This window comes from Condylura cristata, unplaced genomic scaffold (genome assembly GCF_000260355.1).
Source record: "Condylura cristata isolate star-nosed mole 26May11 unplaced genomic scaffold, ConCri1.0 scaffold00003, whole genome shotgun sequence".
Classification (NCBI taxonomy): domain Eukaryota; kingdom Metazoa; phylum Chordata; class Mammalia; order Eulipotyphla; family Talpidae; genus Condylura; species Condylura cristata.
In genome coordinates, this window is record NW_004567104.1 from 29,572,232 (window position 1) to 29,599,880 (window position 27,649).

The window sequence follows — 27,649 nt, forward strand, 5'->3', positions numbered from 1 at the left end:
AGGTCAGCCACACCGGGGGTGAGGAGGGGGCTGGGGTGGGTAGGGGGCAGCCAATACAAAGGCACAGCCAATCAACCTGTGTCCCACACAGGGTCTGAACCAGCGTGATGCTCCTAGTCTGGATGGGCATTGGAGAAATAGCCCATCTAAGACCTGAGACACAGAAATAGTAAGCAGATGGTATTAACAGGCTCTTCATAAACCAGATACCAAAGAGTGCCTTCTAAGTGTGGACAGAGAAAATGGCAAGTCTTTTTGCTGCAGAGACGACTGATCCTGTATTCTTTTATTCAGTCAACAATTTCTATAAGGCCTCTCCAATCTTTCATCCAGTGATTGTGTCATAATCATAATCAAAGCCAGACTATAAGCCTCTAATTGATCATACGCTTTGCAGAACAAAACACTACTGACCAGGTATCCCTTATGTAACCATGAATCCTGAGACTGTACACTCTAATTGGTTATCAGGGAAACCTGTGGCTCAACCCCAGATATCTGGGAAAAATACCCTACAGGTCTTGTCTATAAAGATTGTTCTCGAAGATAGTAACTTTTGGCCTAGCTCTCTCTCCATTCCTGGTCATCATGAATATGTGATGAAAATAATATCATTTCATAAAAACAACACAAATTGAGACTATCCTGAAGCAAAAGGCAGAGGGATGCTCATCAGTTACAAAAATTCACAGTTGTTGTAGAAACTGTGCTTGTATGCTTTTTCTATTTCCTTAAACCAATAGGAGGAAACTTCTGCTTCACTGGCCCAAGTAAAGTAACAAGAGACTGATTGGTTGGCTTGAAATTGTGTGAAACAAGAAAGGGATGGGAACATTTGCTCCATCTGGAAAGGGCAGCCCAACTCTGCCAGCAACAAGCCGGGTGGCACTTCCACAACCATCCCCCTGCATCAGTTCTGGGCTTAGGATGCCTTGGACAGAAGAAGACAGCGTCGTGCAGGCCAAGGAGTAGCGTCGGTGCAGGGGACATGGGGTGATACTGCTTTTCAAGGAACAGGGAAGAAAGTGTGAATGAAATCTTTTGATTAGTCTCTGACTCAGAGTCCTGAGATTTCTATATCCCTATCACCAGAAGACTCAAAATAGTACAGGGGTACAGCAACATCCCTAATTTTGTCAGTCCCTCTGATAATCACATAATTATATGACCCCCCCCACCAAAGGTCTGTAGATTTTCTTATATGAATATATTATAATTTTTTTAAAAATACTTACTTACACATAAAAGAGCTGGGGTGTAGGCCAGAGATGCTGGGGTGAGGGTGGTAGTGGCAAAAGGATTCACCAGAGACAGTGGGGAGCAGAACAGGCAGATCGACAAAGTACACTGCTGAGGGGAGCAGCGGGCGAGACAGGAGAGGTCTGCTGTGCCATGCATGTGGGTCACCTCCCTAGTTGGGGGATCATAGCTTGTGCGTGACAGCTGTGGCTAGCATCAGAGTGGGCCTTTGTACCACCAGGGAGGCCTCTAAATTATAATATTTTAAAGGGTTATTAATTCCAAGTAGCCTTCTGACAATATGCAATATCTTAATGAACAGTAAAAAACACTATCCAGTAAAGGCTAATTTACAGGTATTTTGTCCATAAAAAGGCCTCTTCCTATTGAAAGTTTAGAATACTAAGAAGTAACTCTGACTTGAGTTTTGATTTTGTTTTGTTGGTGTTTTTTGTTTCACTTTCAGGAAAGGATTTTTGATTTTTGATATTCAGGGGTACCCTGAATGTCACCTTCCCATTCCCTCACTCTCTTTCTGTGTGCCACAACTGCAGCAGCTACAGCCAGAACTTGGCAACCTCTTTGCTAAAGGAACTCATAGTAAGTGCTAAGAGTGTTATACATAAATTAGCACATAATTGAGATTTTTCTCCTTGAAGTAATAGCTGAAAAGGCTCTAAAGAAAGAAGTCTTGTAGAGAAAATTGTGGCTCTCAGATGTATTTGGAGTTAGGAACAAATATTTATAGGTTGGAAAAAAAATATATTTATAGGTTGATGTAGGGGGAGGGAATCTCTAGAAGCAGACCATGCCCACAGGCAGTGTGTTAAGTGTGTAACTTTCAGTTACACAAAGTAAAGGATTAAGAACCATAAAACCAGGTGCACTGCATACACCTTGAGTGAATTTGGTATTAAAATTTAAAATAATCTCTCTCTCTGAAAAAAAGCTGAGACATTGGGGAAATGTGTATGCAATTACGTGTTTTCAGATGGTATCATGTACAAATGATATTATCAGATTATTGCTAATTTCCCTAAGTATGCTAATGATGTGGTTATGTAAGAAAGTGCCCTTATTCTTAGGAAATGCGTGCTAAAGTATTTAGTTTCACGATGTCCACAATTTAATTTACTTTCAAATGGCTCAATTTGAAAGAGAAATTTAAAGTAAAATTTGCCAATTGTTAAACTTAGCATTGGGCTTTCTTTTAACTTTTCTGTACATTTGAAATTTTTCAAAATAAAAAATGTGGGGAAATGAAATAACTGCTCGATTTTATAAAAGGGGGAGGGAATATTATTATAATCTTTGTTCTAAAATTTCCAAGAATTCTCATTTTTCAAATAGTCTCAGAAAGGTGCTCAGTTACTATGTTTAATGTAAAATATGTATGAACATAAACCTTAAAAATATCCTAAAAACTGGCCCTCCCTGGTGGCACAGTGGTTTAAAGCACAGCACTAAGAAGCTAAAGCCACTTCAGCATGAGTTCGATCCCCAAACCAGAGGTGACCCACATGGTGCCACAGACCTCTCCTGACCTGCCCACTGCTGCCCTCAGCAGTGTACTTTGTCAGTTGGCCTGTTCTGCTCCCCACTCTGTCTCTGGTGAATCCTCTCACCACCCCTGCACCTCTGGCTTGTACCCCAGCTCTGTGTGCATAAATAAATAAATCTTTAAAAAAAAAATTCTAAAAACTTTAACACTGACATTCAGACTAGAGTTTCCAGATAAGTTTCTCTCATACCTAAAAGAGCACAAGATTGTTCAAGCATGTGTCTTGGCAGTGTTCAGGAAATACAGTTGCTGTACTAATGTAACTTCACTGTCTGAGCCAGTGGCTCCTAAGATCATGCCCATGGTCCCTCTGAAAGGGCACCTTCAGGAGAATCACAGGGCCTCACCACCACCTCCACCAATCTGACAGACACTTGAGGAAGAACCTGGCCAAGGGAGGCTCATCCTTCCATGCTGCCCATCCCGGCAGAGTCCCCCCAGGGCAGAGTCAAGGGAGAAAATTAGGTATGCAGCAGTGGAAACCGGAGCTAAGAAACACACAGAGAGAAGGTAGGGTGGAATTTTTGAGGGATTTTGCCATGAGAGGGCAGAAGTTATGAGGCAGATTACAAGGCATATGAGCAAAAAGAATGAAACAGTGAACAGAGGACAGCAAGGAGACAGAAAGAACAGCAAAGGGGTAGATCATGCGGAGTGGGAGAGAAATTGAGAAGAATTGGCTCTAAGATGCCTTTTAGGGTTCCTGATAGCTCTTTATGGGGCGGGGCCATTTTCAAGCTCTATGCTTTTCATGAGAAGACACCCCCACGCCACCCCCAACACCCCAGTAGTTCACCCAAGTAGTGCATGGTGCAAACAACAGAAACACAAGAACTCAAGCAGAACATGTGCTCTTTAATATGTTTAAACACTAAGGACAAAATTGGACATAATTTCCTTTATGAAGTACTTACAACTTTTATGATGCTACCTGAATATTAGAGAAAGTGGCTGGAGTCTAAATCCAGCAAGCATTTTGAAAAAGTGCATCCTATAAATACTATGGAATTATCAAAGGTTGGTAAAAATACGGAGTGGGAACTTGCCTGAAAATAAGACAAATATTCTAAGATATTTCCCTATAAGTTCTTTCTTAATTTTATAAGGGCAAAATAACAGCTTTACAGTGGAGAACCTGGAACACACCATAACACAATGATCAAATTACTACAGAAGCCTCACAGGACCACTTGGCAAAAATTGAACACAAAAAATGAATAAAATAATAATAATAGTATTGTATAAATGTTGAACTCCAGATTTTGACCATTGTATTGTGGTTATGTAACAGGCTTTCCTGGTTCTTAGAAAACATACAGAGATGTTTAAAGATAAAGGGACATGATGTCTACAGCACTAGCCTCAAATCATTCATAAAATTATCTTTATAAATATAAATGGTATATATGTACATATATATATATATATATAAAATAAGTGGAGAGTGAGATAGACAAAATGTGAGAATGACAAAATGTTGACATTTTGGTGAATCTGGCTTTAGAATTTATGGGAATTCTTTGTATTATTTACGCAAATTTTCTGTAAATTTGAACTCAAGAACAAAAAATTACCGCAGAAATACAAAATGTTTTCTTTTAATTCAGTCTAAAACTACATTCATGTAACTGGAAATTTAACTTGTGTTAGGTACTGACAAGTCATTCATATTGAAAAGAAAGCTCCTAAAATGAACTTGATTTGTCAGATTTTTGTTTGAAGAAATTGTACTTACAACAAGCAAAGAATGAGCAATATGTATTTATTGCTTACAGTATCACTTCAAGAGAAAAAGGAGGGAGAGGGGCAGAGAGAAAAGGAAGGGAAAAAATGAGAATGACATTTTGGCCCAAATTTTAAATTTAAGGTAAAAGCTATTTAACTTTGAATATTGGGTTTAGGATTACCTTGGTAACTAGTTACTAAAAAACATTAAAAACTTGAAAGATACTCTGTGTTCCCTTTCTTACAAATAAGTCACAATCCATACTTATAAATTGAGATATAATTCACTCATAATAAAACCCACCCCTTAAAAGTATTCAATAGCTTTTTAAAAAAATTATTTATGCATACAGAACTGGGGTACAGGCCAGAAGTACAGGGGGATGAAAAGATTCACCAGAGACAGAGTGGGGAGCAGAACAGGCAGACTGATGAAGGGGAGGGGAGCAGTGGACGGGTCAGGAGAGGTCTGCTACACCTTGTGGGTCACCTCCGGGGCGGGGATGGAACTCATGCTGAAGTGTCTTTAGCTTCTTAGTGCTGTGTTTAAGCTGCTGCACCATCAGGGAGAGCCCCAATAGCTTTTAATATATTCACAAACTGTACAACCATCATTACTGTCTAATCCCAGAACATTGGCATCACCTTGAAATGAAACCCTATACCCATTATCATTTACTTCTCCTATCCACTTTCTATATCTATAGATGCCCCTGTTTTGTAAATTCATATATATTGAATCATATATTATTTTTGGTGTCTGGCTTTTTTTTTTTTTAATTATTACAAAAGTTTATTTTTACATCATTTTGCACATTTTTTTTTCCATCTCGATTGTAATCCCCCCGGGTTTCCCATCACCAAATCACCCGTGTGCCACCACCATAGTCCCATGCATTTCCCTCCCTTCCTCCTCCCCCGTTTTTGATCCCATTCCCCACTCCACCCCTACAACATGCCTCTGGTATATGGTTGTTCAATGGCTTCTTTTTTTTTTTTTTTGGCACAATGTTTTCAAAGTTCCTCTATAGTGTGGCAAGTATCTGTACTTCATTACTTTTTATGGCTGAATAATATTCCATTGTATAGGTATAATATCTGTTTATTCTTTCACTAGTTCACAGAAGTTTATGTTAGACCCACCTTTGGTTATTATGAAAAATGCGTCTATGAACATTTCTGTGCATGTTCTGTGTGCACCTGTGTTTGCAATTTTCCAGCGTATATTTCTGAGTGTGAAATTTCTGGGTCAGGTGATAATTCTTTATTTAATTTTGAGGAACTGCCAGATTGTGCTCAAAGTTCTGGTACCTTTTTATATTATCACCAGCAGTATTTATTTCTCCTCATCTTTGCCAACCTTATTATTTTCTGCCATTCCTATTATAGCCACCCTAGTTGGTATGAAGCACTATCTCTTTGCATTTCCCTGATGACTAATTATGTTGAGCATTTTTCTTATGTTTATTGACCATCTCTATATTTTCTTTGGTGAAATGTCCAAAATGTGGGCTTTTAAATCCAAAGCCTGTCTTTTTTTTATTACAAAAGTTTATTTTTACATAATTTTGCACATTTTTTTTTCTGTCTTGATTGTAATCCCCGCGGGTTTCCCATCACCAAATCACCCGTGTGCAAAGCCTGTCTTTTTTTTAAGATTTTATTTATTTATTTTTGCTGGGAATTGGAGTATAGATCAGAGATGCAGGGGATAAGAGGATTCACCACAGACAGACTGGAGAGTAGAACAGGTGGATCCACTGAAGCATACTGCTAAGGGGAGCAGTGGGCCAGACAGGAGAAGTCTTTCTACTGCACCATATGTGGATCAGGTTCCTGGCCGGGGATCGAACTTGGGCCGTGGCAGTGATAGCCACTGGGACATAATCTCTAGGCCATCAGGAAAGCCCCCAAAGTTTTTATTATGATTTTGGAATTAAACAAAGAAAATAAGTAGTAGTTACACAAGTAACGAAACAGTCCTATTCCTTAGTTGGATTAATGCATTACTACATTTTCAAAGTGTCAATATTCAGGTGATGAATAATATTCAGGTGATGGATACATTAAAAAGGAACTTGCAAATTTAAAACTGGGATAGCAGAGCACTTAGAATTGTGATGTGAGAATTTCTACTTCATGATTTGCTTCTCTGGCTTTCTCTCTTAATAATGAATATGTTAGGATATAGGCAACAGGTTCTTTGAGTCTTCCATGTCCCCACATCTGTTTAATCTCTTGCAGGTGGAAGGCAAATTAGCATACATTTTATCAAAAATCTTGAAGACATAGATTTATCCTAAGGAATTAAAGTGCACGTGAAAATATTTTTGCATAAATATTTATTGAAACATTAGTAGTAATAATAGTAGAGTGGAAACATCTAGAAATCCAACAGTGGAAAGACTGGCTAAATAGATTATAATACAGCTGTCTAGGAATAATATGTTGCTACCAAGAATGCTTTGGTAGCAACATATTTATTGACATGGATAAATGTTCATAGTAAAATATTACTAAGAAAAAAGGAAATTATAAAACTGAATGTATGACTCCAATTTTGGTAAGAGAATATGTATACATCTGCTTGTGCACAGAAATATTTGAAAAGATACACACCGGAATCCCAGCATGGGGCAAACTGCACCGGGCACTGGGATTGCACCTGGAGCGGCTCCATCTGTATTTTTGCTTCTTTATTTTTCCACTTTTCAAACAATTTCAATAAATCTACTAATACAAGTTTTAACAGAATCAACCTATTATTACCTACAAAGTAAACTATATGAATACAAAAACACTAATTCACTATGATCCATGCACCCCTATGTTCATCACAGCAGTTTACAATAGCCAAGATAAGGAAGTCACCTAGGTGTCCACTGACAGACAAGTGGCTAAAGAAGGTACAGTCTACAGACAGAACAGAATACTGTTCAGCTATAAAAAGATACCAAAGCTTGGGCCCTCCCTGGTGGCGCAGCGGGCTAAAGCACAGCACTGAGAAGCTTAAGCCACTTCCGCGTGAGTTCGATTCCCGCCTGCCCTGGAGGAGATCCACATGGCGAGGCAGACCTCTCCTGGCCCGCCCGCTGCTCCCCTCAGCAGTGTACTTCATTAATCTGCCTGTTCTGCTCCCCACTCTGTCTCTGGTGAATCCTCTCACCCTCCGCATCTCTGGCCTGTACCCCAGTTCTGTATGAATAAATAAATCTTAAAAAATCTTCAAAGTTCGCTTTAAAAAAAAAAAAAAAAAGATACCAAAGCTTGCCATTGGTGACATGGTGGGATGGTAGAGGATTGTGCTAAGCAAAATAAGTCAGAAAGAGAAAGACAAATACCAGATTTCAGGCCTCCCTGGTGGAGCAGGGGTTAAAGTCAGTGCTATCAAGCTATGCCAGCCACTGAGGCATGAGTTCAGTCTCTTGACCCACCTGCTGCTCCCCTCAGCAGTGGATTTCAGTAGATCCACATGTTCTGCTCCCCACTTGCCTCTGGTGAATCCTCTCCCTCTTTCCCCAACCCCCCACCTCTGGCCTACACCCCAGTTCTTGTAAGCATAAATAAAACTTTAAAAATATCAGATGATTTCTTTCATGTGGAATAGAAAGAAACAACACAAAGGAATATATAAAACCAAACAAACCAAACCCTTGAAATCTCACTGTAGAACTGAGGCTACCAGAAGGGGTGAGGGAAAGCCAGGAGCAACCTTTGGTCTACGGTGGTGTATTGTAGGGAATTATTGGGGATTTGGCGACAGATGTGATGTGTACCATACATTTGTAAAGGCATGAACCCATACTCCTAAAACATACAGCTTTGTAAATCAACGTTACCTCCATAAACATAATTTAAAAGTACCGAAAAAAATTTAAATTAAAAAATATGTCACAATCTGAGTATCACAATTATTTTATAAGTACTCAAAAATGAAATATATGTTGTGTGTACTTAAAATGACCATGTTTGGGGTTAATGCGGGGAAAACACTAAAATAACTTCTCTTTTTCGAGATTCAGGGGCTTTAGGTGGGGTATTGGGTGCTCTTAGCCCAGCCCATAGGCAGGCAGCTGTACGGAATGAAGAGCCAGGCTGAGAGGACAGATGGAACAGCCTCAAAGTCCGGCTCTGATCCTGAGTGCATCAATCAACTTCTTAGCCTCAATCTTCTCCCCCCATAAAATGGGAATCGTAACCATAACACCTTTGTTGCAAGGGTGTTCCTATATTAAGACAAGTTTTAAAAAAAGTTCAAAAATAGTCTTTGTCATCACTATAGCACCCTCATCTCCAGAGGGCTGTCAAATTGTCTGTGCCTAAATATACCAAGGATGGGAGCTCTCTGCTTTGCAAGCAGCTGGTTGTACTATTGGGACCCCAATAGTACCTTTGTTTCTAGGACATGGATCATCCTCTAAGCCTGAACAAGTAAGTGAGAAATTCTATAACTTGGATTGGAATGCTTTTTGAATGTGCAATCCTGAGAACTTGTGAGAGAAAGGAGAGTTCTGTTTGCATGTTCTCTTCTGGTAAATGCACTTGTGCTCAAATTTAGTCACTGACCATTCTTTGGGGAAGAACCGTAGCATTTTCAAAGGCCTACCCACCACCATTTTAGAGGTGAGAATACTCAGGCCAGAGAGGTGAAATGATTTGGATAAGGTGCCACAAAGGACACAGTGCAATGGTTCCCAAGGACAGGTTTAAAATCCAGTTCTTGTGTGCCCACCCTGAACCTAGTCCATCTGGTCAGTCAGACTACAGCAGGGTTTGCGAGAAGAGGCTTGTCCGGGACTGGCTGAGCCTCTGCCTCTGCTCAGAAGGAGGTTTGAGGGTTACAGCAGCTCTTATTCCCCTGGATTTGGCCCATGGGGACTCTGGGCAGTCAATGTGTAGATTGTCACTTTGAGTGCTATCCTGCTCTGCTTCACCTTCTCAGGGCTACAGATGAGTCAACTGGCTTCCCTATGTGGTCAGAGTCAGCCCTTTAGAACCAACAGAGGTCAGCTCACTCTGTCCTATTCCATGGCCACAGGCTGCATCTGGCCACAGGTCTTAAAAAAATGTAAACCTGTGTTCCCCTGGGGAGATAACGCTTGTTCTTTCAAAGCCTGTGACAGGTCCATGGTGTTGCTACTCTTGTATACAAGACCTGCATAATCTCTGTGGATAGACACCCAGCGAATCATGTGTTAGCTTCAAACTTGTCATTTCCTTTCAGTATCAAGGGCTTGTTCTCTCTTGTCACTTCGCTCCACTGGTGGCCATGGGTAACGATAATACCTACCTCACTGGCCTCACAGGGTTGCGTCAAGACTAAATGAGAGAATGTGTATGGAAAATCTTTGTGAACAATCAGTAAAGGCTGTGGACTTCATTAACATGGCATAGAATTATAAAGATGAAAGGGAACACAGAGTCCCTGTGTAAACAGGGAGGTAGCATTGAAATAAATAAGACAGAGGCCACTGTAGCTTCCATCCATGAGAGCTGCACAGTGTGGACCTTGGAGATACCACCCCAGGGTCTGTGAGAGCCGAAGAGCAGAGAAGGGATTTAAGTGATAACTAGACTTAATGTCCAGAGTGGAAATCTATCTCCACCCTCACCCACACCTGGGTTCCATTGAGAAAAAGCACAAGTAAAGAATCATGTGAGTTCTTGACAACTAACAAGCTCAACAGGAAATATTCATGTTCCCAGTTGCTTTTCAGGCTTTTAACTATAATAGCTAATGTTTACAGGTTACACACCTTGGTATAAGTGCTCTGCCAGGTACTTTACCTACAATACAATAATCCTCACAAAATCCTAGAAAGTAAATGTAATCCCCACTTTACACATGGGAAACTGAGTCTCACAAAGTCTTAGGCCAAATAGAGAATATCAGAACTGCAATTCAAATCTAGTGTGGGAATCCAGCAAAACTCAACCTCAAACCACAAGCCTCAGCCGCCCCAGGATACTTGCAATCCTTAACTAAAGCTTACATTTCCAGTTTCCTCTGTGGGAAAGTCCCTTTTACTGGTCTTCTTCATCTGTGGGACTCCTATTCATTCTTTAAGGTCTAGTGCATAAATGACCTCCTCATCACATTGAGAATAGTTCAGTAAGCAATAATCCAGGAAGCCATACAATATGTTATCGTGATAGCTCCTATGGGAGATTTTTGACTTTTGATTATTTGAGTTTCATGAGGAGGTGTCAGGGTGCCAGGCTGAGTGGTGAGAGGGAGACCATCAACATGTCTGAGGCAGAAGGAGGTAGCTCAGGATCAAGCAGGGAAAGACCTACTCCCTCTGACCCTACAGGCTAAGAGAGAAAGTTCCAACATGGCAGCTAGTGAGCCAGCAAGAAGAGACACTGGAAAAGCAGGAGGGCGAGACTGGCAGCACCAAAGCTGGACTAGAGAAGAGTGACAACAGGAAGGATCAAGAAGAGCTAGTGTTAGCAACAACAAATGTTGGTGAGGATGTGGTGAAAAAGGAACTCTCCTGCACTGCTGGTGGGAATGCAAACTAGTACAACCACTATGGAAAACTGTTTGGAGGTTCCTCAAACTGCTAAACATGGAGCTTCCCTACGACCCAGCAATCCCACTAATAGGTATCTACCCAAAAGACACAAAAATACTGATTGAAAAAGATACCTGTACCCCCATGTTTACTGCTGCTTTATTTACAATTGGAAAAACATGGAAGCAGCCCAAATGCCCAAAAGTAGATGACTGGATAAAAAAGATGTGGTACATATATACAATGGAATATTACTCAGCAACCAAAAAAGAGAAACACATGTCTTTTGCAGTAACTTGGATGGAACTGGAAAAGATCATGCTTAGTGAGATAAGCCAGAAAGAGAAAGAAAAATACCGGATGGTTTCACTCATAGCAGGAGTATAATGGACCAGGTGGAAAATAACAAAAATAATGAACAACCATATACCAGAGACATTTTGTGGGGGTGGAGTGGGGAATGGGATCAAAAACGGGGTGGGGGGAGGGAAATGCACGGGATTATGGTGATGGCACATGGGTGACTTGGTGATGGGAAACCCGCGGGGATTACAATTGAGATGGAAAAAAAATGTACAAAATGATGCAAAAATAAACTTTTGTAATTAAAAAAAAAAAAAAAGAAGAGCTAGTGTTCAGCCTGACATCTAAGAGAGTGACAAGAGATTACTGCAGAACATGCTGTGTATCCTAAGATGAGCCCCTGCTGGGCATTGTGGGTCCTGGGCTGCCTCAGGCACTGAGGTCCTGCTTGAGAAGCCAGGGTGACAAGATGGCCTGAAATGCTACCTCTTAAGAGAACTCCCTCCTGGTTCTCTTCTTTCTGGGGGTTGGCAGCAGAAAATCGCAGGGACACACAACACAGCACTTGACTAAGGTGACCATCTGGGTCAGAGCTGGGGGTGGGAAGTCCCTGAGTCTTCATAGGACTTTGTGGTCCAGTTTGGCCTATTCTTCATGCCCACCTCACTGGTAAGAACTGTGACAGGGTTGTACTTCCTCCTTATTCCTTTTGTTAGCTTGAAATCACTCATGCATTGAAGTGAGAAGCTACATGTGGTTTGGTCTCAGCATCTGACTCCAGTTGCTCTGGAAATTGATTGGTTTTGTCTAGCCCCATTCATGTCTCTTTCTGGTAACAACTCCTCGATTCCCCGTTGAGAAAACCTCCCCTTTCTTTTTTCTGTCTTTTTCTTTTTTCCCTCTTTCACTTTTCAAATTTTCATTGTGGCAAAATACACAGAACACAAGATATACTACTTAACATTTTGTTTAGTGTGTAGTCCAGTAGTGTTATGTACCCTCATATTTTCATGCAACCAGTCCCCTTCTTAAGATATCTGTGCTTTCTTCTTCTTCTTTTTTTTTTTTTTGCTCTGACCTTTACTTCTGACCTTAGTCAGGCTCCTGGGGCCTATGAACAGGGTTGAACACATCAGAGCCCTAACCATAGTAATCGGCTTGTGTTGTACACATCACTGAAGCCAAGTCCATGAGAAAAAAACCATTACAGCTAGACCTATAAGGGAAAGGTTTTCTTTTCCTGCTTCAGAGGCCAAACTGACAGGAATTAAGCTTGGAGTTGCAGAAGGCATTTCTGCCACAACTTTAGGACCTGCCCAATGATGAAGCCCATACAGGAGAAAGCAAAGCTAAGGAATGGAGATACATTCTGGCAATGTATGAGCAGCAGATCTAGTCACACCTGAAGCTTTTCCCCATAGACTTTCCAGTTATTTGAAATGATAAATTAGCATTTTTGGCTGATGCCAAGTTGGACTGAGTTTTATCATTTGCAACTAAAAATCCCCTAAACTCAGTTTTACCATTTGTGAGACTTGGTAAGTTCCAAGCATTAATGTCCTTTTTCTGTCCCCTTGCCTCTCTGAGCTATCACTAATTGCCTAATGTTAGCATTAGAGTCTCCTCCCCCGACCTCATTAAGCATATCACACTCATTCAATGATGAAGTTGAGAAGATTAGTTCTATCAAAGACAGAAATACTTGTCACTGATGTGTCGGCACATCATGGACCCTAGAAACCTGTAAGTGTATTATACAAAGTATGTTTCCTGAAAAACATGGCTTCCAGTCATAGTTGAAAATCCCCTTGACTTACATGAGTGCAATGTGGGCCTGAACCTGGTATGAGGCACACCTAACTGTCCATCCAAGAGTCTAAGTTACACATAGAAGTACATGGCAGCCAGGACATGGTTTAGCTAGTACTGGTGTCACTCTGACAAAGGAATCAAGAAAACCAGAAACAGGCAGGTCCATGCATTCCTAATGCAGACTCCCAGAACAGAGACACCAAGAGCTTGCTCTCTGTTTGGGAGGATTCTACTTTTGGCTTATAGGTTTAAAACTATAAGGGATTAGTTTATATGGTTTATTGTGCTTGTATGCAGGCTGCAGCTCCAGGTGTCAGTAGAAATATACAGGTTTTCATGATGTTCCCACATGGCACACCTTAGACAAAAACACATTCTTCATGCAACAGGTTTTTGGTTTTGTTTTTGTCTTTTTTTTTTTTTTAACCTAAGTCAGGAGCTGAATTGTTTTATATTTTGTTTTTCTCCTCTAGGCCTATGACTCTATAACCCTCCTGGAGGAACCCTCAAACATACATATATAAATCTATGAAGTGTTGGGGGGAGGGAGGATGGGGAGTAAAAAGTCCCAAGACTATAAAACCCAGGAAACTACAGAAATCATTTATGCAGCACAGTCAGTAGAGGAAAGGAACACAGGAAATCTTGGAGATCCACTCTATAAACCGAATGTTTCTAAATCCCAGACTCCCATCATGGAAGAAAAAGTCAATGGAGTCTTCATTCCCGGAGATAGGCTACCAGGGACCAGCCCACCCCGGGGCTCCATTCCTGCCACTCTGCCTCAGCCTCCTGCCTGGCTGGGCACATGTACACTCTCTCTCAGGGGCAAAGTGAGCTGGCAGACCAATCTCAAGACAGGATGAGCCTGGTCAGTGGCTCCTTAATTATGGGAGCTCCCGAGTACAGGGGATCTATGCAGAACCCTCCAGAATCTGGCTCACACAGGAAGGACACAGGCCTACTGAAAAGCAAGGAGCTCCAGACAAGGGGTCAGAGAGACCAGATACTTAACCTCTGTCTGACACTTACTAGCTATGGATCCAAGTAATACAACCCTAGTGGTGCTTCACAGTTTATACCCAAGGCCTTGAACCCCCCTGTCCATGGAAGACTTTCATAAAGAGGTGTTCATGAGCGCCAGTGTCTTCATGTATGAAATGGTGAGTCTCCATCCACTTTATGGGGCGGGAAAACAGACTCAACTCTCACCACGGTGAGTATGCAGTACTCATTCCATCCAGCCCCAGAACAGAATGTTATTGTTCCCATTTTGCAGATCAAGAAACTGAGCCTCAAAAGTCTCCCAGAGCCAAAGAGTCAAACTAGGTCTGCCTCTTAAGTCACACTCTTTCCCTAAATTACATCACCTTTCTCAGTCCTAAGTGCTCCTATAAGGAGCACTTACACCTGGAGCCGCAGCCCCCAAGTCGAGCACAAAAGCAGCTGGGCTTGGAGGCAACAAGCCACAACTTCCCAGTCAGCCCCAAGCTGTGGGCTACCGACGTTCACCTGCTACCACCCACCCGCCGGCCCGGCCGAAGCTCGCCAGCCTGAAGAAGGGCCGCGGCTGCCTGGCCGGCTCCCGCCGTTTAGAAAATAAATACTCACGGCTCCCGCGGGCCCAGGCGGCTCGGCCGGGCGCATCCTCTCCCGAGGCTCCGGCGTTCTCGTCCTCGAGAGCAGCCGAACGCGGTGCTGGGCTGCCTCCTCGCTCTAGGGCATCAGATTATTTTAGCACTTGCGGAAGGAACAGACGGAAACTGAAGTCACATGGAGAGCAAGCGACTCAGCACTCACAGCGAGAGGCATCTTAGAAGGAACTTCGGCCGGGCTGGCTTGGGGGATGGGAGAAGGGGGGACCGCGGCGCTCTGGTCTACCTAACTAGGGCTAATCGTCAAGGGTGCGCAGTATTTTCATGGCCTCCCCATGCTCAGCAAAGCTCCCCCAGGCTTTAGAAATTTTGAGGGCTGGCCAGCTGGCGGCTCTTGCCTGTGAGCTCTGCTAACCAAACCCTCTTTTCCAAGGTTGTGTACAAGGGTCAAGCTGGGGCAGATTCTGGGAATGATTAGGACACACGTTTTCCAGGTGGGAGAGAGTCCATCTTCAGGAAGAGTCATTCATCCATGCAGTCGTCAGTCTTTATCAATAATCTCCTTTTATGTATTCAGTACATCAAGAAGAAAAAAATGAAGATTATTTTCTGGTGAACTGTTAGGATGCCATAAACTTCCTGATCATAGAGCATGTATGATTTTTTGTATCTGATGTGTACAAATTTTCCTACTAGCTTTTGCCAGCAATTCAAAAGAATAATCAAATTAATAATAGGCACCACCAGGTCTATAGTAAGGACTTTACAGGCATTCTCTCTTCATTCGTATTCTCAGGGAACTTACCATGTAGGGGAGAATGCAAAGTATTTAGTGTTTCTGTATGCCAGATGAGTAATCAGACCACCATTACAGGAAGTTAGGGAAAAGATCTTCAGTTCCATACTTGCCCATCAGATCTGGATTCTTGAATGGCCTGGATAACTCCTTCCACAATTCTGTATAGCATTATTATTCTCCTTCACATCCATCCTAAGGGAATGGGAGCAAGTTCTTCCTGCTCCAAACATTCAGCAAATCTCTACTTCCTAAAATATTAATTTGTAGTTGTAGTAAAAATAACACTATTTTTAAAATCTAAAATAAGTGTCAAATTGTTACAAAGCAAGGTATTTCTCTCAGGGCCTTTTCTTCTCCTAGGTGCACATTTTCTCCTCCCAGGCTTTTGTGTCTATTGGTATACTAGTAATGCACAAACTTTAATCTCTAGCGCCAAAATTCTCTCCCAAGAGGGAAGATCCAGACTTAAATTTGTAAATTTACTGTTTACTGGTCAATCAACTTTTATATGTCCCTGGTGACCACAACAAAAAATTTTCCCTAAGGGAACACATTCCTTGCTTTAGTGCATTTCTCTCCCTGTTTTGGTGTCACTCTATAGCATGTCTCTATTAAGCAGTCCAGCCCTCAAACACTCTGCCTTTCCAATCGTTCACTCATTTCTGCAAACTCTACCTTGAATCCAGACCTGCTTTCCATTTCCATTGCCATCACTGTCCTGGATCTAGACCACATGAACTCATGTCTGAACCACTTCAGAAACCTTAAACCGAGCTCCTTCCCCTAATCTTATCAATTCCACCAGATGTCCACTGGCATCTTGCTAAAAAGTATATTGGATCATCTCATTATCTGCTTAAAGCCCTTTCATTGCCTCTACTATCTACATCTTTTGTTTAAAATCTGGCTCAGAGTTTCCTCAGAGATACATAGGGACTGTCCAGATGGGACTCCAAGCAACCCATCCCCTCCTTATCCTGAGAAATTCTACTTTTATATGTCTTATACATTGAGGTTTTGAGAAAGGCAGCTAAAACCCATCCAAAAAAATCTTAGATAACTAATGGTTTTAATAGATGTGGGGAGGCAAGACAGTTTGTTGGCAAATAGTGCCAGCATCTCTCCCTCTAGTGCAGCAGCAAACTGGCTTGAAGTGAAAACCAATGTTGATTGGCAGTTGAAAAGAGAATATTTTTGTGTGTGTGTGCCAAGAGAACTGTAACCTTCACTGCACAGTCAGGATCCTTCAACTTATTTAGGTGCTCAGCATCCTCTCCCAGCACCTGCTTGAGGCAGAGGGGATCAGGTGCTTCCTGTCACACAGTCCACAGTGCACCCAGCCCTATCCTGATCAAGCACATTCCTTCATGGGATGGAGAGAAACTGGAGAAAGGTATGTCTCTTTCTCTGAAACTGGTCCATGTGTTGTGAAGTTCATGCCCACCCCCTGCTCAATCATAATAAGCCAAGTTTAATGTTAAGCAGCACACCAAGCTCTCAAGATCTAAGGTAAAATCAAGGAGTTGGGTAGTCCTCAGCTGAAAAAGAAAATCCAGATGTCTTGTTTAGCCAGATCTTGCCCCCGCCTCTATTCATTTCTCTCCATAATTCATCATATCGTCACAAAGTCATTTCATCCAGACTTACCTGCTCACAACTTGCTTACGAATGCTCCCTACTCTACTCCCTTGGTCAGAGGATTCACTCACTAGGAATGGCCTGCCTTCCACATACCCCAGGCTTCCCCACCTCCACACTCCAAGGAATTTGGGATCCCTGTCCTCTATGAAACCTCCCTACTGAGAGCTCCACCTCTTCCTTTAAACATCCAATGGCCTTGTGACATCACGTGTACAGTGAGTTAACTTTTAAGATTTCAATCCTGTTTTGCCAACTACACTATACATGTCTTGAGGTAAGGGATCATGTATTATTCCAAAAAGTGTATCCAATGCTTTTAAAGGGACTCAGTGAATGTTTGCTCAAAGAAGGAAGGAGAGAAGAGAAAGAAAGAAAGACAATAACATAACTTGTCTAAGACTTTCTGGGTATGGGCCCTCCCTGGTGGCACAACAGGTTGAAGTGTAGCACTATGAAACTAGCCACAGCCGCTTCAGCATGGCCAAGGAGCTGACCCACATGGCGTGGCAGACCTCTCCTGACTCGCCCACTGCTCCCCTCAGCAGTGTACTCGTTAATCTGCCTGTTCTGCTCCCCGCTCTGTCTCTGGTGAATTCTCTCACCCCCACGCCTGCATCTCTGGCTTATACCCCAATTCTGTATGCATAAATAAATAAAATCTTTATAAAAACAAAAGACTTCCTGGGTATTGCCTTCTGAAAGTATTTTCTTTCTTTCTTAAGGTAAGCTTTATAGTACTGTGTCACTGATAGTACTTTAGAGTCTTCCAAAGAGATCAAATGAATTTTGGCTTCTGCTCTTTTATTGCATTACTATTCTAGATAACCAGAAAGGAATGGGGTGGGAAGACTTAAACAGAGGCTGTGAAGAGAGATGCATCTGAGTCAGGGCCAAAGTATGCAAAGGATCCAGTGGGAAAAGTAAGGGCCAGCTTCCCTTGTCCAGATTGGTCTGTGAAAGAAGGTACAATCGATTATTCCAACCACGACTGGTAGGGTCTACCTCTGAAGTTAACAGGTCACTCCAGGCCCAAGATCTTGGCCCTCTCCTCCCACTGTGTTGGTTTCCACTCTCCCCTAGGTGCTTAGCCCATGGCACAGACAGGGCAGCCCTTCTATCCTGACCCTTCACCTTGTCCAGGCGGTGGCCCTGGACAAGCACTGGACTAGTACCTCCCCACTTCTCTTAGCCTCAGCACATGATAGGGAGGGGATTTCCTTTGGGGCCTTAACTGGGAATTGTTCTTTTGCCCCACGTCAGCTGGCTACTGGGGGAGAGTCTTTAGTAGTTTCATTTCCCTCATCTGGAATGTAGTTTTAAGAACCAAAAATCAAAAACGGAAAGAGGAGAAGCCACCACCCACATTGGTACCACTCAACCCTGCATGATGCCAGTTCTGAAAAAGCTGAAGGGTCACTGCCAAGACTGAGGATATGGCGGGTGGGTGAGTGGGGGGGTGAATTGGCTGAAGGTCCTTTCTGACATGTTTACATCGCAAGTCTTACCATCTGGGGAAGGACTGGGTCTCACATCCTGAAGTCAATTCCTCTTGCTCCTTGTTGACCAGGCAGGTAAGGACTTAGGCAGTTCACAAAGTTCTCCTGAGATAACAAACAGTGACCTTCCTCAGATACAAACTCTAGTAAATGACCTCTGTGGGGACACTGCCTCTTCCTCTCAGGAAACACAGTATCAGCATGTGATCACAGATGCTGTGTTGTGCAGATAACAAGATGCCTCCAGAATTATCCCCGCAATGCCAGGGTGTGGCTGGCAGTGGGACAACAAGGGGAAGGGCCTCCCACAACTGACCATGATCTAGTTCAGGGCAGAATGGAGGGAAACCATGGAAAAACAGGAACAAGTTGCCGAAAGTGTCATGGCAGAAGAGAGTACAACTAGTAGAGACTCCGAGGACAGCTTTCCGGAAGAGGTGGCATCTGTACTGTTCCTCATGAGACAGGGCTAGGATGGAGCCAGAAGCTAAAGAAGAGATAAGGAAGATGTTGGGTCAGGATAAGGCCATGTCAAGGAAGAGGAACTGTGGGAGAGACAATGGCATTTCTTTGTGTCTTTGTAGACACAAAGACATGGCTATGTCTGGGACTGCCCGTGGGCACCATTATCCATGAATTATAGCTCTGTCTTTCCCCCAGGCAGTAGGTCCTGGCAGGCAGGCACTATGGTTGGTTCACATATTTGTGTATCCCCAGCAATGCCTAGTCTAGCAGCTCACAGGGCCTAGCACAAGTTTCTTCAACAAATAAAGGTTAAAGTATCATTTACTAGTCTTCCCTGGTGGTGCAGGGGTTAAAATCAGCTCTATCAAGCTATCTCCAGTCACTGCATCAAGAGTTCGATCCCCCATCAGGGAATTAACCCACATGGTGCAGCAGGACTCTCCTGTTTCACCCACTGTTCCCCTCAGCAGTGTATTTCAGTAGATCCAACTGTTTTGCTCCCCACTCTTTCTCTGGTGAACCCTCTCACCCCCCACACTTCTGGCTTACACCCCATGGGAGGGACTTGTATGTACTCTTGTATGACAGCGGGTAGCCCGGACATGGGGTAACAAGAAATAGGCCCTGACACAGGCCCACAATTTCAGCTACTTTCTACCCAGGTGAATAGCATCCCTCAATAACTCTACTAAATAGATGCTGATAGTCTCAATTTACAGAAGGGAAAATCGAACTCAGATTGATCATGTATTTTTTTCCAAAGCCACACAACAGAAAGTGTCAGTACCATCTTGATTTTAGTAATGATAATAAAAGCATAACGTACACACTGAAAGGCTAAACCAAGGAGAAAACCAACTGCAGACACAATACAGAGACAACTCACTGTTACTTTTACAGTGTGTTGCAATCTAAGCTTTTTCTGTGCACGAGAAACATGTCCTTTTTTGTAAAGCTGAGATCAGTTTCCACATGCTCCTTGTCGGTTTGTATGCTTATTTTATTAAAAGTACATTGGATGGGGGAAAAAATTGTGCAAAATGATGTAAAAATAAACTTTTGTAATAATAACAAAAAAAAAAGTAAAAAAAAAGTACATTGGAATTGTTTTCCAGTGCCCTTAGATTCTCACAGGCATGTTTTCTCTGCTCCATATTATTCTGTCACTTGAATGTCTGGGACTAATCAGTCCTCTTTTGTGTGGCATTGTGTGGCATATAGAACTGCCCCCAAATCCTTATCCTAAAACATCAGGACCCAAAGTGTTTCAAAATCACATTTTTTATGGTTAGCAAGGTAGCATAGTCCATATGCCACATATTCTATAATTCCTCCAACAAGGTCTAGAACCATACCCCCCAAAATCAGCACATTAATTTTTTTGACAACAAAAAATGAATAATGACATCAAGTAGGCAAAAGCTAAAACAAACAAATAGGCTTTTGTCAGTTCAAGGCTTGCAATGAGTTTGTGCCAAATTCATTAAAAAGAAGAAACGCTTTGTTTTTCAGGGCTTGCTTGGATTTCAGAATTGTGGGCTTGTTTAGAAGCCCATGGTTTCACAGACTGACCCTGCTTCCCAAGCACGGTGGCATTCTAGGATGACAGCTGAGTCAAAGCCATAAATCATGAGGAGAAAAATATCAAAAATGTGGTAATGGGATTCCCAGAACCAGGAGAGATCAGCACCTGGTTGTCAACTGTTCCTTAGAAGTGAAGAATGCAAGGGGCGGGGGGTGAGGGAGGAAGCCTTGGGACAGAAGACAGGGGCCCAGCAGTGGGGCAAGGTGCGAACTGCCTCAAAGGGCATATCAAAATCTCCTAAGTGCACTTCACACCCACCCACCAATGCACTTCTGACCCAGCTGGGTCTCCTGGGACCCTGGAAGAGAAGAAGCAAAGGTAGAAGTCTCAGAAGCTGCCTACTGTGGAGAAGCACAACTTTGTTGATTTTTTAGAGGCCTAGGGCAGCGGGCCTCCCTCTCCTTCCTGTTCCTGTGTCAAGTGTGGTTTGCTGTCAAGTGGTAGCAGGTTCAGCCACAGCCAAAAGAGGTGGAGGGGACAGGCCCACAGAGAGCAAGAGGCCCTGTGGTGGGTACCCTGAATCTGGAAGGTGATTTGCTACAGCCGCTTTCAGTGGGGAGCAGAATGAATGGTAGGGACTGGGCTGCTGGGTGGTGCAGGGCATGCTGGGATGTGTGGGTTTTAATTGGTAGTTGGGCAGTTAAGCCACAAACTAGGGACTGGGTGGGGTCGACCAAGGAGGGGAGACTGGTAAGGCGGAAACAGGGAGGTACAATCTTTCTTTTCATTTCTTTTCTTTTTTTTTTTTCTCACACCATAAAACAAAAGGCAGACTGACCTATCAGAGCCAAATCAGATCAGCCTTGTACTGTATTAAAGGCTGAGCTTAGGTTCTTTACCATTCTGAAGGGGACTCTTCCAATTTATGGTTTTTTATGATAATTACCAAAATCAACCACACCAGTAATGGGTTTCACTTATATCTCTTGCAAATCCCACCTACAGGAATCTCCTCTTTGCTGCCAGATTATTGTCACTATCTTCTTGGGAATCTGAGTAAAAAACTCACCTTCCCAAAACCACCCCAATTAATCCCACCCTATTCAATCTACTCTCTTTATGCACATAAAATGCCACCTAATTCTTCCCCAGATCAGATTCCTGACAACTATAATTAACCAACATATTGCAAAAAGATCCCTCCCTGGTGGCGCATCAGGTTAAAGCACAGCACTGTGAAGCTGTCCACAGCCATACAGCATGAGAGTTCCATCCCCAAGCATGGGGGAGGTGACCCACATGGCATGGCAGACCTCTCCTGACCTGCCTGCTGCTCCCCTCAGCATATCTGCCTGTCTGCTTCTCTCTCTGTCTCTAATGAATCCTCTCACCCCCCCGTCTCTGGCCTGTTATTTATAAATAAATAAATCTTAAAATATACATTTGTATTGCAGAATCCTCCCTGGTGGTACATCATGTTAAAGCATAGCACAATGAAGCTGTCCACAGCCACATCAACATAAGTTCAATTACCGGCCAGGGAGATGGCCGACTTGGCACAGCAGACCTCTCCTGACCTGTCCACTGCTCCCCTTAGCAGTATATTTCAGTGGATCTGCCTGTTCTGATCCCCACTCTGTCTCTGGAGAATTCTCTCACCACTCCCGCACCTCTGGCCTGAACTCCAGTTCTGTAAGCATAAATAAATAAGTCTTAAATATATATACATACACACACACACACATATATATATATTGCAAAAGTTGTCTAAAATCCATGCACTTCATTCATAGGATAAATTGAGTCACCTTTACTCTCTATCTAGAATAATAATAAGTAGAGCTATAAGAACAAGAGTTAACAGCAGAGAGAATAAGAAAAAAAGATAGATGTATGTTTATGAGTATCAATGACTGAGACATGCTGTAACACAGCAACTCTCATGGGTTATAGACCCAGCATGGGTATCTGCCTTATATTAGAAAGGATCACATCATTGATGCTCAGAAGGAAGCACTAAGTCAGTAAGACAAACTAACATATAAAAAATCAATTTTACAATATATAAAAAGATAACCCAGGCCCTCCCTGGTGGCGCAGCGGGTTAAAGCACTGCACTGAGAAGCTAAAGCCACTTCCGCATGAGTTCAAATCCCGCCTGCCCCGGAGGAGACCACATGGCGAGGCAGACCTCTCCTGACCCGCCCGCTGCTCCCCTCAGCAGTGTACTTCGTCGATCTGCCTGTTCTGCTCCCCGCTCTCTCTCTGGTGAAGCCTCTCACCGCCCCTGAGCCTCTGGCCTGTACCCCAGTTCTATATGTACAAATAAATAAATCTTTAAAAAAAAAAAGATAACCCAATTTAAAAGTGGGCAAGGACATGAATTTCTCCAGAAGATATATCCAGCCAATAAGCACATGAAAAGATGTTCAAAGTCATTTGACATCAGGGAAATATAACTCAAAACCACAATGAGATACTCAAAGGTGGTTAAAATTAAAAAGACATAATATAAGTACTGTCAAAGAGGAGGAGAAATTAGGATGCTTAAATACCACTGGTGGGGATGTAAAATGATGTAGAAAATTTAGAAAAGCCTAGCAGTTCTTCAAAAAGTTAACCAGGAATTATCATATGACCCAGTGATTCTATTCCTAGGTACCCAAAAGAAATGAAAATGTTTGTCCACATAAAACCTGTACATGTGTGTTCATAGCAGCGTCATTCATGATAGCCAAAAAGTGGAAACTAAAAATTCATTGGTGGGGGGACCTCCCTGGCAGTTAAGTCTCAGTGCTACCACAGAGAAGACCTACCTTGAGGGTATAGTTTGATCCCTGGGCAGGGAGTTAAACCCACAAGGTACAGCAGAGCTCCCTGTTTTGCCAGCTGCTCCCCTCAGCAGTGTATTTCAGTGGATCTGCCTATTCTGCTCCCCACTCTGTCTCTGGTGAATCCTCTCACCACCACCACCACCCCAAGATCTGTGGCCTGTCAACAACAACAACAAATGTGACATTTCCATAACTTCTGTAACTTTAGAGGAAATTTAAAAAGGAGCAGAACTGTTTAAAGGAGGCTACCCCAGGACTAACTTGGGAAACCACACTAACCTCACATGGCCCCAGGGGTGTGCACCATCACTTTCCATCGCCATGTGTAAGAGTAGTGAGAGATGGCCCATGGCAGGAAAAGTCAAGGTGTTTAAGAAATGCGTCTCTGGTGACTTGGTGATGGGAAACCCGCGGGGATTACAATTGAGATGGAAAAAAAAAATGTACAAAATGATGTAAAAATAAACTTTTGTAAAATAAATAAAATAAAAGAAAAAAAGAAATGCGTCTCTGTGTGACTTGTTAGGGGAGAGGTTGAAGACTCCTGTGAAGAAACAAGTAGACTCTGTCAGGAAGGCGAGCGAAGGTTGGAGGTCACGAAGTGGAAAGCTGAGGGTGGGAGGAGAGAAGATATCCAGAAAAGATGTTTAGTGGGAACTACCACAGCTCCCACAGCCAGATTCATGAAATGGACTCCAAGTTCTCCACATCACAAAAGCGGCTCTAAGGCAGGAAGCTGCCGATGGGAGATCTTGACTTCTTTTTTTTTTTTTTAAGATTTATTTATTCATATAGAACTGGGGTACAAGCTAGAAGGCGAGAGGCTTCACCAGAGACAGAGCGGGGAGCAGAACAGGCAGATCGACTAAGTACACTGCTGAGGGGAGCAGCGGGCGGGTCAGGAGAGGTCTGCTGCGCCATGTGGATCTCCCAGGGCAGGCGGGGATCGAACTCATGCGGAAGTGTCTTAAGCTTCTTAATGCAGTGTTTGAACCCGCTGCGCCACCAAGGAGGGCCGATCTTGACTTCTTTTAACCAGAGACTGAGCTTGAGCTCTGGAGTAAGACTCTAGCTCCATTGTCCATGCCCCGCCACCTGCCAGATGGATGAACTAGAACAAAAGCAGAGCTTCTCTGAGCCTCAGCTTCCTCATAGGATCCTTGCCTTTTACACAGCAAGAGCTTATTAGATGTTAGCTGTTATTGCTTGCTGACAATTTCATCTTCAAGAGAGTAGAGGAAGTAATAAGAGGAACTGCCACTCAGAGCCTAAATTTGGCCAAAAGGAGGAATTGGTTGGCAGAGTGGAAATGACAAGAAACTTGGGAGAAAGCAAGTGTGTCTTCGTGAAACTTGCAATAGTGAGGGAAATGTCAGGGCACAATTAGATGTACTCCCTAGGTTTTAACAATTAAAAGCAAATGCCATGACTCGAGTCTTTAGAAACATGCTCAAAGAATTTATTGTTTTAAGAATAATCACTTTATGTATAAAATCTTCTCAGTGAAAAAGGGGGAGGGGTCTCAAGAAATCATGCAGTTATGTATATGTTTGTTCACTTGATTGTAAGGGAAAATAGCCTAAATTGGACAGAGGGGTGCAGTACCTCTGATGAATATAAGAAAATGGAACAGATGCCTAACCAAAGTGTGTTTGAGAAAGTGAAAGCCTCACATTAACTGAGGCCTGAAAATGGGCTTCATAAAGTCATATTCAAAGCAAAAAAGGAATATATTTTTGTGGTCAGTGTTGTCATGTTAGTGGATGACAATGAGAAAGCAGAACTCCTCAATTTGTAGCTTGCTTCTGTTTTCTCTGTCAAAGGGAATGTTCTTAGAACTGTAACACTCAGGAAAGTTAACCCAAGGTGGGAGAAAAGACTGAACAAGACAACCACAGTGTCTCTAGATGAATGCCATGAGTCTGACCAGAACAATTTATTTTCCAGTGTGTGAGGAGACATAAATGAATTAATTACCCTTGAGGCATGTTGTCTAAGGAACAGTGCTCTGGCAGAAGGCCCTTGTTACAATTTCAAAACAGTAAGAAAATTCAGTTCTACACACCACAAGACATTGTATTTATTTCAAAGCCTATAACCAAAATGGATTATTAATGAGATGACTCATGGACACCTCAAAGAGGCAAAGGTTACCAGGAGTCAATGTAAGGAACATCTTAATCCCTGCCATTTTGCCACCAAGGATGTTTTTTTTTTTTTTTAAAGATTTATTTATTTGTGCATACAGAACTGGGGTACAGGCCAGAGGCTCAGAGGCGGCGAGAGGCTTCACCAGAGACAGAGTGGGGAACAGAACAGGCAGATCGACGAAGTACACTGCTGAGGGGAGCAGCAGGCGGGTCAGGAGAGGTCTGCCGCGCCATGTGGTCACCTCCGGGGCAGGCGGGAATTGAACTCATGCGGAAGCGGCTTTAGATTCTCAGTGCAGTGCTCCAACCCGCTGCGCCACCAGGGAGGGCCCCAAGGATGTTTTTAATATGAACATTTCAACTGAATTACACCATCACTGATTAATACTCATGAGAAAGTGTTTTCTGAACCAATCCCTAAGTCAACTTAATTCTGTGATGTTTCTATGACAATTTTTTTTCACCAGGAACTGTTCTTTTTCATTTAAATTTTTAAATTTTGGCCTATTGTTTGTTTGGTTTCTTTACCTGTATCTATCTCTGTCAAATTTTACTGAAGTGTCTCCACATGAAGTAACATTGTGGTTGCTCCCTCCTCCAGCCCCATCACCCCCAATGTCCATTTCCTTATTCCTGGTGACCACCCAACTTTTCTCTGGTAAGTGTATCTCCACCAGAGCCTTTGAGGAAAGTGAACTCCACTCCTGACTGAAGCAGAAACTATAGCTCAGGTGCAAAATTGATTCATCTGCAAAATTCCATTTGCAGTGGAATATTACTATCATAGGAGTTAGGACATGACTTAAATGAAGCCTTTGATACTGAAAAAAAGACTTTTGGTGGGAAAATCTCAGAAAGCAGTTTTCATCTCTCTGACTACAGTGGTATAAACCTGTAAGGCCTAGGGGAAATGCAGGCATTTTGTTGCCATGAGGGAAGCCCAGCTGAGGCCTAAGCCACTACATAAAAGAAGGCAAGATCTAGAGACTTCCATGGAAATTAAATTGAAATCTTGATAAAACCATATCTAAAAGAGGTATGTATGGACTTTACAGTTATAAGAGCCTTTTGTGACAGGATTCACCAGAGACAGAGTGGGGAGCAGAACAGGCAGATTGACTGAAACACACTGCTGAGGGGAGCAGGGGGTAGGTCAGGAGAGGTCTGCCACGCCGTTTGGATCACTTTCAGGGCGGGGATTGAACTCAACGCTGAAGTGGCTTTAGTTTCTTAGTGCTGTGCTTTAACCCACTGTGCCACCAGGGAGGGCCCTGTTGTTCCCCGTTTTAAAATCATCGTAGTAAAACTTTCTATTCCATGCAAGTGAAATTACCTTAACACCCACTTTTAGTTTTTTTAAGTGACCATTTTTATATAAGAGTTGGGACCACTGAGATTGGAAAAAGTCTTGGTGGGAAAGCAGTTTCCTTCTCTCCTTTTGTGGTGGTATGAAAGCTCCTATACCAAGCTTTCTGGCTCAATTATTTTTCCTTCTCCAGCTGTATTTGGAAATCTGATACTATCTGCTGTAGCCATCTCTTGTCAAGGCTCTTGGCTTGTTTCAGAAAGAACAACTCAAAATTTGTTCTCCTGGGCCCTCCCTGGTTTCGCAACAGGTTAAAGCACAGCACTATGAAGCTGTCCAGAGCCATTGCAGCACAAGTTTGATCCCCAGTCAGGGAGGTGACCCACATGATGTGGCGGACCTCTCCTGACCCATCCACTGCTCCCCTCAGCAGTGTACTTTGTCAATCTGCCTGTTCTGCTCCCCACTCTGTCCTTGGTGAATCCTCTCACCACCCCCATACCTCTGGCCTGTACCCCATCTAGTTCTTGTGTCTGTATGTGCCACCATAACTGCTCTTACTTCAGATTCCCTTTTGAGGTAAATCCTGGCTGTATTCTTTTTTTTTTTTTTTTAAAGATTTATTTATTTATTTGTGCATACAGAACTGGGGTACAGGCCAGAGGCTCAGGGGTGGTGAG

General features: G+C 42.8%; 1 protein-coding gene across 1 annotated transcript in view; it reads right to left on the reverse strand.

Moving 5' to 3' along the window:
* NRROS (negative regulator of reactive oxygen species) overlaps positions 1 to 14,855 on the reverse strand; it is a 24,242-nt gene extending 9,387 nt beyond the window's left edge. Inside the window, exon 1 of the mRNA XM_004675127.2 lies at positions 14,770 to 14,855. The gene's annotated coding sequence lies outside the window, so the exon portion shown is untranslated. The remainder of the gene's footprint in view (positions 1 to 14,769) is intronic.
* Between the last annotated feature and the right edge of the window lie 12,794 nt (positions 14,856 to 27,649).